Here is a 10275-nt window from a genome sequence, read left to right on the forward strand (position 1 = left end):
ATCATTATGGGTTAGTGGTTAGCGTGTATGTCTTGAAAAACTGCATGCGCACAGTAATTGTTATTATATCATGTGCCCATTAACTCTGGCTTTAGATCTTTTGCTGACTGTAATTATTACACATCAGTCTAGGGAGTCGAGGGGTCATTATTTTTACTTGTAATTTTTAACCAGTCCTCGCGTCCCTTGGTATTCTATTGGCTATTTAAACCGACTATTCATTCCAATAAAAACATCTTTCATTTTCTCACAAACTCACTCTCCTTTTATTCTCATCAACAAAAATGGTTCGTTTCAACTTGTTCCTGAACTATGAAACCTTTAACATCGAGTTGAGTTGTGATGAATGGCAACAGGAGTGGCATGTCACCTCCATTCCTGAAGAGCTTTGGAACTCAGTTCCACAAGAGGTTCACACAGAACTCTTGTTCTTTTCAATGGAGTACCATCTCCATCTTTATAGGTTGGAAGAGGAAAGGAGAGAAGCTCTCCGTCAGCAAGAATGAATCATTCGTCTTGCAGTGCTCTTCGTCAGCAGCAGAAGAAGCTAGTCGTTAGGGCTTCTTAGACGAGGACTAAGGCTGTTGATGTTAAGAATCGTAGGATAGGACTATCTTGTAATTTTTGCATGTAATTGATAAATTTCATGAAATGTACTCATCTGATATATCAATGAAACTTTCTTTAATTACAAGATTTGTTCTTTGTTTCTCAAATTATGTGACTGTGCATGTTTAATTGCAATTTATTAATCTTTACTTCATCAATTTTTAATTTTATTTTGTGATGAATGTTTTGATTAAATTCTGTTGATTTGAGGAAACAACTGAAGAACAGGTTCCCATATCAGAACCTATTGTTGTAGAAGCTGAGAAGGTCTCTTCTCAGAAAGATACTGTAACTGGGAGTTCTAGGCCCCTCAAAAGGCTTAGAAAGTTAAATTCTGATGATACATCTCCTAAAGTGTCTCCACCTTTGAAGAAATTGAAGAAACAGAGAGCTCACATGGACATAGTTGAGTCAGATTCAGAGGATGTAGTGGAAGCAGCTAAGGAAGGGGGTCAGGAATCTCTGATCCCAACAGAACCAATTGTTATTAAATCACTTCCTTCTGGATAACCAGAAACTGCTCAAGACAGAGTGCCTTCACCTTCTGTGTCACCTATAATTGAACAAGTACATACTGAAGACCTAGGTACAAGTGCTGAAATTGATATTCATAACTTGATTGTGCCTGAGGTTTGTACTTGGAAGCTCCAGCAATTCAACTCACTACATCAACAACACCAATTTTAGATGTTGATCAGAACTTGGCTATAGATCAGAATTTAGAGGATGATGTTGAAGCCTCTATAGCCTCACATACTGCTATTTTATCAGAGGATGCTGATCCTGCAGGATCTACAAGTTCTGATGCTGCCAATGAAGATATTACTGGTGAAGCTGCTGCTAATTTAGATGCCAATGCAGCTGGTCCATCAGGACATGCACCTCAACAAACAGTTAATAAAACTGATCTAATCAAGAAGTTTGTTAAGGAAGCACAAGTACCTTGGAGTGAAACTCCAAGAGGAAATGAGTGGATAAGAAATGGAACACAATTAGTTTTGTTCCTTCTGAAAAGATTCTTGCTGAGCATCTGGAAAAAGCTGATGAAATGCTGTTAAATGATGATTTCAAGGCACAGCTGAGAGTTACTGCATTGAGTACTAGGCACCTTCAAGGTCAACACTCAACAACTCATGCCAAGATGAATAAAATTCAAGAAACCTTGATCCAGCAAGATATGAATACCAAACTTGAAAAGAACAGATTTTTCAAGCCTGCCTTTGACAGAATTGCCAACATTGAGAAAACTCAGGAGAAGCAACAAGCTCAGATTTCTGAAATTCTAAATAATTAAGCTTCTCGGCAAACTCAACTCAATGAGATCCAATCCTCAGTGGAATTGCTTGTCTCTCTTCTTTTACCTGCTGATGCCAAAAAGGGGGATAAAGTGATTAAGTCCAAATGCAAATCTATTCAGACACTGAAGGGAAAGGATGATGGAAATGATGACCAGGGAAACTTTGATAAGGGTAGAGGTCAAGGTCAAAGCAAAGGATTTTCATCAAGTAAAGCTAGAATTACAAGTTAAGGAACAAGTTCTGATACTGGGAGAAGAATAAGTTCTGATACTGGTAAAAGGATAAGTTATGGTGAACATCTGGAACGTGATGAAGAAATTTCAAAGGAGTTATTTCTTAAAGAAAATCCAAGAATGGACTTTGAGAGTCTAAAGGAAGAAGAAGCTAGACTCAAAGCAGAAGGTGTCAAGACAAAATCTAAAGCTTCGGTTATTGATAAGAAATTTCCAAAGCCTAAGGGTATTGTGATAAAGGAAAGGACAAATTCTGAGGCAACCAAAGCCAAATCACATGTGGAAATTGATCCAAGGTCCAAGGGCAAAGAAAAAGTTGATGAACCTATAAAGGTTTATATGCCAGTCATGGATGAAGAAATAACTGATGATGAAGAAGATGCTAGTCTTACTCTGATTTCAAAGAAGATTTTTCAAACAACCTCTGACATGGCTCATGTTGTTCAGAGTCAAGATGTAGTAAGTTCTGATATAACAGTGAAACAAGCAACCTCTGACATAGCTCAAGTTGGCTTGATATCAGAAGATAAGAAAAAGGAAACCTCTGATATTGCTCATGTTAAACCTTCAAAGATACTCCTACCAGGATTCACCAAAGCTAAACAGAATCAACCTTTGAAGACTGCAACAAGTGGTTTTGAAGCAACAGTTGTTACAGGAAAGGAAGCAAGAGATAAATCTGGATTGGGTAGTTCTGATAAAAGAAGAGTACATAACACTACCAACGATCTAACTTCCTTAAGTAAACCAGGTGTTGGAGCAACTCCTGAAAGATTGAATCGACTTGAATCTGTACAAATGGTTTACCATACCTTTTTGAAAGAACATATCTTGTTATATTTTATGACAGATGGAAGGGTATACCATATTAGGCAGAATGCTATACCACTGAAGTATTTTGAGGAACTGGAACATGTTCTATTCCTACTTCAAGTGAAAAACAGATTAACAGATAGTGTTGCAGGTTATTTAAAGTCACAAATTCAAAGACAGAAGAAGCTTTACTTTGTAAAGTCTGACAACACATACTATCCCAAGTACAGAGATCACAAAGGTGATATTGTCGAAATGAAGCCTAACTCTGCTAAGATCATAACTACTTTTCTGGGTTATAAGGCTGTGGAATTCAATCTAGAGTCTGACAAGGCATATCTGATCAGACTAGATCAGGAGATAAGAAAAGCTAAGATAAATGATCTCAGAGCACCTATTTTTCAAACTGATAAAGATACAGCTGAATTGATAAATTCAAAAAGGATAATGGTTAATGAACTTGAATATGCTGAGAGATGTTTGTTGAAGAACTATCTCAGAACAACTCCTGACATCAAAGAGATCAGAAATTGAAGCCAAGTCAAAGATCTACAACTGCTTAAATTCTAAAATGTATACCGACTAAAGCTGTTATCAGACCTTGAGGATGGTAAAGCTATAAGGACTGTAAGTTGTAGTTATCTAGTCAAATTCTCATGCATTTGTACTTAATGTTTTTGATATCATCAAATATCTGTTGAACTTGTATATTATGCTAATTTACAAGTTGGGGGAGATTGTTAGATATATTTGTGATGTCATGTGTAATATGATTTGTGTTTAGTTTTCAGATCTTAACTAACAGGACAAATCAGTACTTAACCGGAAATCAGTACTTATACAGAAGTCAGGACTTAAGATATCAGAACATAAGTTATCAGAACTTAAGTTATCAGGATATATTTATCAGGAGATAATATCAGGACTTAAGGTGACTTTCAGATAAGGCAGGCGGCTGATTGAAAGGAAAGAAGATCGAGACTAAGACAGTAAGAAATATGCATGAAGAAGGAATTCTATGAAGAATAGAATACTTGGAAGAAAAGATATCTGATTGATATATTTTAGGAAGCAGAATTATATTCAATATCAATTAGAACTTATCTTATAACTGTGTAGTATATAAACACAGACATAGGGTTTACACTATATGTGTTATCTTAATCGAATTTATTATTCTTTGTAATGCTAGCAGCTCTCGTGATAATTTGTTCATCACTGAGAGAGGACAGTTCCATATTGTAACAGAGTTTATTGTGTTGAATAAAATATGTGTTCTGTTACTTGTATTCTTTAATTCGATTTGATTGTAGTAAACACTGTATTCAACCCCCTTCTACAGTGTGTGTGACCTAACATCTTGTATCAATACCACTGGGGGAACGACATATTTGTAAAAGATCTTCAAGCAAATCTATCAATGCTTCAGAGCAAACTTGTAAGATTGCAAAAGTAAAATTTAATTTGAGGGTGAAAAATTCAAAAAGACTCTGTGGAGGCCATTATGTTCTCTTATTTTGGACAATCAGAAAATTCAAAAATAAAGATATCATAATCTGGAATCTACAGATGCAACTCACCTATGTTAATTAAAGTCTTAACCGATACTGATAGGGTTAGGTCAGCTTTGGTGACTAACAAGTCTGATCATCTAGTGGCCATTATTTTGGGACCTCGGCCCAAATACGACAGAAAGATACAACATATTTTCATAAATAAAAGAAAAACTAACATAGAAACAACAGATTAAAGAAAGAAAAATAAGACACTGAAAGAAACAAGGTATGTTAATGATGAAAAGCAGGTCATGTCATTGGGTAATTTCATCAAACAACATGGATGCAATCCAGATAATTACCTCACTGTTCATGATTGATGTAGGAAAGTAACTTGATTTCGAAGCTCTACTTGTTCATATAAAATGCACTTCTCCCTCTCCAAATTACAGAGTTATGTGGTGTTCTCAATATATGATGTCCCGTGTTCTCCAGACAAGCAGTGTGTTTTGTTATGTGTTTAACGGGCAAATTTTGTTGTTAATGTAAAAACACCAAAACGGGGAACGATGTACCGTTTTTGTGCTTTTAAAAAATGAAAGTTTATATACCGTTATAAAATAACATTTTGGGCCTTGTTCACAGCAAGTGACATTGTGGGCATTATTTATTCAAATAGTGACATTTTGGTCCTTTGTTCTGGGGTGGTGGCCTTATTTGTCACTTTTGTGTAAATAATGGTCCAAATTGTCATCTCTGAAAACTAAGGTCATATATGTCACTTCATAACGGAAGTTTTTCTAGCGTTTTATTTTTTTTTTAAAACATAAAACGGAACTTTGTGTACCATTAAGAGTACAGTAAAAACCTCTAAAACATGGGATCATAAACCGTTTCATTTTTTAAAAGAAATTAAAGTAGGTAAAACGGCACTTAATAAACCGTTATGCTAATGATTTTATTAAAATAAAATGAAAAACATAAACGGTACATTTAAGCTAATACGGAGGTTAAAAAGTCGTTTTTCAGTTTTTTAAAAGTAAAACGTGGTTTAAAGAATCGTTTACAGGGTATATGCTGATGATTATTTAAATAAAATAAACATAATAAACGACACATTAAGAAACATTTTTCTGTTTTGTAAAATAATAAAAAAAAACTAAAATGGGGGTCAAAAAATAGTTTAGAGGGTAAATGCTGATGATTATTTAAATAAAAGAAACAAAATAAAAGGCACATTAAGAAACGTTTTTCTGTTTTGTAAAATAAAAAAAAAAGTAAAACGGGGGTTAAAGAAACGTTTAGAACCAAAACTTAAGACGAACCGCCGTTTTATGCTAAACGCCATTTAAAGAACTGTTTTTCCCATTGAATTTCAGTAGCTTCTGTTCTTTTCACTACCTACCGGAATTTTTTTAATTTTTTACTAAAATACATCAAAACACTATTAAAATTTTGCTATTTCATGGAATAAAAGCATACAATTAAATTGACAATAACAAAACACACGAATACATTAAAATGATCAATAAAAATCTCCAAATTCAATACATTTTTTAGGCAACATTATTACTAAACAAAACACCTAAATTACTCATTTTTCCCCTTGGGTGCTTGAAAATCCATCGCATTTTGATACCTCGTCGACTTCCTTCTTCCTTTCTTTTTTTCAACATCTTTGTGATGTATCACGTTTGGAAAGTTAATACCCGTCAGCCAACGAGAATCTCCTTTGCTTGGAATGGCTTCGAAAATACCATTGTAAACCATCGATACATTGTCTAACCTATAGATTTCATCAACCAACGATTCGTGGCTCAATTTCAAATGCACGCAACATGCTATAACATGAGAACAAGGAATACGACACGTTTTCCATTTTCCACAAGAACACAATACTCGAGAATCCTAACGGTATGCCTATTCCCCCCTTTTGGTCAACTTTCCTTGTGACTACTTCAAACAACAAAGAATTCCGAACATAAACTTTAACACTATGACCCCTAGCACGCACAATTGACCGACTCAACCTCTTGCTTGCATGATTAGTAAATAATCGACCTTTAGATAATTCGGTTACAATTTCCAAACGCCTTTCATCAAAATACTCAATCGTCTTCAAAAATAGTGCTCTAATCAATGAACTAATCGGAAGCTTTCTAGCATCAAGGATCGCGTTGTTCCAACTTTCCGCATGGTTGGTGGTCATCATGCCAAAAAGTTTCCCTACATCATATGCTAAAAACCATTTACTTAATGGTTTATCCTCAAATTATTCCTCCGTCCTAGGCTCCACAATCAATAGTTGTTCCCACAAAAAATCAAACTTCCTCTCTTGCACCTAAGAAGCCAACTCAACTAACCTATTTTTCAATCCCTTTCTCCTATGTGCAGTAGCAAAATTTGTAGCCAAGTGTCTAATGCAAAATCTATAATGGTCAAGGGGCTCGCACCATCCTGTTTGTTGTATAGCAGCAATAATCCCAGCATGTCTATCATAAATAACATAAATTCCATGTCTCATACCTTCCACAAATCTCCTCAATCTATCCATGAACCACCCCAACTAGAAATATTCTCTGATTCGACAATAGCAAATGCAAGTGGAAGAATATGACTAAAGACATCCACTGCCACATCACTCAATAGTACACCTAGATATGGACCTTATAGGTGAGTCACATCTATATGTATGACAGGCATACTACGTTCAAATCCATCAATGCTTGGTTTGAAAGTCCAGAAGAGTCTCTTGAATGTCACTTCCTGTTACAAATAAAGACATAATATACTCGTTAACTACAAAACATTACATAAATATGAAAAAGAATTTAAAAATCTATACGATACTAGTATAAAAAGATAGAATACCTCTAAGCTCCCACGATCTTCCATCTCATCCTCCTTAAAAACCCAATCAATCTTGGTTCCCATATTAAAAAATTGCAATGCTTCCATCAGAAAGGGGAGGTCTTCATATGATCCTTCCCAAGATCCATGTTCTTCATCCATTGCTAGATTTTTGGCATCTCTAATCTTCTTTCTTCCCGGTTGGTAACAAAAATACTTTTCTGCGTTGCCATCAACACTTTTTCTTTAACCGTGGGATCAACTACGATTTAATCCTTAACTAGTTCAAGAATATCATGAGATGTCAAATTAGGATGGTCTTGAGTAACGGTGGTGCACAAATATGTTAATCCCAAACAATCTAAACAAGAATTACAGAAGGGGGTTGAATGTAATTATGACTTCTTTTCAATGTTAAGAACTGTTCTTTTATAAATATATAATTGTGTTTGATTTAGCAATGGTGCGGAATGAAAGTAATATTGAAATCAAATCACAATGTAAATAAATACAAGTATTTAAAAACTTTCTGGTGGATTGAACTTTTCCACCAGAGATATATATTAAGTAGAGAACTATGTGTTACAAAATGTACACACCTGCTTACAAGTTGAGCAACAAGAACAGAGAAATTCTTTACAGATTTTTCCTTATCTATTTCTCTGGTAAAATACTTTCTAACTTGGATACTGTTCAACTTGCTACCCTTAGTTTATATATCACCAAGTTACATGATAAAAATATAAGATAATAAGACACGATATTTCTAGTCTAATTACAGGCTGCTACACTTCTCTTTCCAGCATCTTTGAATATCTTCTGTTTAGCATGGAAGTGGAAATTCTTTTATTCTCTAAAACCTGAATTAGGCTGCCACATTCCATTTGCATATATTCAATGCATGTGACTGTCAATTCACTATCAACTGCTCTTTTGAATCTGAACATCCGTTGAAACTTTGGTTGATCATCCGTTGAAACTCAGATTGATCATCCGTCGAGACTTATGTTGATCATCCATTGAAATTTTGTGAGTCATCCGTTGAGACTGTCTTCTTACCATTTGATTCTATTTCATTTATACAAGATTACAAGGCATCCAATATTTACAATTAACCATCCTATCTTGCATATAAATTTAGTAGTCAATCATGACTCAAATATTCTACAACATCTAGTTCACTAAGTTACTTAAGTATGCAGAAATGTACTACTAATCTTATTGTTACATAAACTACTCTTTCAATGGATGTTGAATTGATCATCCTTTGAAAGCTACAATTTCACTTAAATAAAATCTACTAAGTGTTTTATTCAAGTTATCATTAAGTACACAAATATTCCTAACAATCTCCCCCAATTTATGTCTACTGGAATTGTAGCCATAAATTAAGAGAAACTTGATGATAACAAAACACTCTATGAGTACAGAATAAGATAAAGTAGATCAAAATTTACAAGTGCTGCAGTTTATTCAAAAATATCACAAAGAAAGATTTGTAGAGTGTCTTACAGATCATTTTCTTGATGGCCTTGACTTTTTTCCCAGCTTCACAGCATTCTCTTCAATCTGATATTGGAGTTGTCTGAAAAATTCTGATTCATCATCATTTGTTAGATCCACCTTTTCTTGCATCTCCTTGGGAGTTTCATTGCTTGCATTTTTTAGCTGGTCTTCCAATTTGAAGAATCTTCTAATGTATTTTTCATCCTTGAACTCCATAATCCAGTATGGCCTCAAATGCACCCTATCTCTAGTAAAAGGAATTGTCAATACTCTTGGGAGTGCATTTGGTCCTCTCCAGTTATTCCTTATCTCCTCAATCTTATTTAGTACCATTTTCTTGGCAACTATATTGAATCCAAAGTTTTTCTTGATTGCAGAGAAGATGGTTACTGGAGTGGAATAACCTTCATTGAGAATTCTATGAAGTGGCCATGTAAACTCTTTACCACCCTTGTACTTGAAGACTAGTCTCTTTGGAAGGTGCTTGCAGGCATCAATAGATCTGACTTCTTCTAGCTTATCCAGATAGAGATTTATGTCTGAAAATTCCTTGATGTCACATATGTAGAGTTGATCTCCCTTGTTGACATTAGGCTTGGGTTTGGCCACTTGCTTGGATTTTAGCTTGGAAGGCTTGACTGTTAAGACTACTCTTTCCTTTGTCATCTTTTATTTGGCAAAGATTGGAAGATTTATATCAGGAAGAGACAAGCTATACCAATCTATAGGTTCATCCTTGAGAATCACAGGTTCACCATGAAAGGTGATGTTAGGATTAACCTTGAATTCATCCTCCTTCATTGTAGGTATGGCTGGTAGACTTGAAGTTGTAGATTTGACAGGCATGTAGTCTTCCTTATCATCATTCAAATCTATCTTCCTCTTTGCATGGATCTTGTATCTAAACTTCCTCTTTGGCTGTTTTGGTTCTTCCTTCTTTCCTTCATCTAAATTTTCAGTTGTCACAGCAGGCAATGTAACTTTTGTAGTTGCAGGCTTCTTGGCTAGGTTCTTAGCTTCTAAAACAGCTTTCTTTTGTTGTTCTTTAAGCCTCACCTTTTCTTCTTTCTTAGCCTCTGCAAACTGTGGATGTCCAGCCACCACACAGATTAGTTTACTATTCCTGTAGATCTTAGCAATTATGTTCTTTGACACTGTGTCTCTGGGATCTTTGGATAAGGCTATACCTGGCAAGTAGCTTCTTTTCATCTAGCCTAGGGGTTTCATAAGATAGGTCCAGTGGATTTTTGTCTAAATTCTTTGGATAATTTCTTTTTGGTTGTAAAATCATACTGGCCTTTGGAGACTTGATTGATGAGGGTTGACCCATTTCCATGTTCCCTAGGCTCATTTCATTGACTGAAATTTGTCTCAATTTGCAGAAGTGAGAAAAGACCTTGTCTTGATTCTCAATTGGACCAAATTTCTTCTTGATATTTTCATCAAGCTTCTTCCATTTTGCATCCAGTT

The sequence above is a fragment of the Apium graveolens genome, chromosome 4 (assembly GCF_009905375.1).
Source record: "Apium graveolens cultivar Ventura chromosome 4, ASM990537v1, whole genome shotgun sequence".
NCBI lineage: Eukaryota > Viridiplantae > Streptophyta > Magnoliopsida > Apiales > Apiaceae > Apium > Apium graveolens.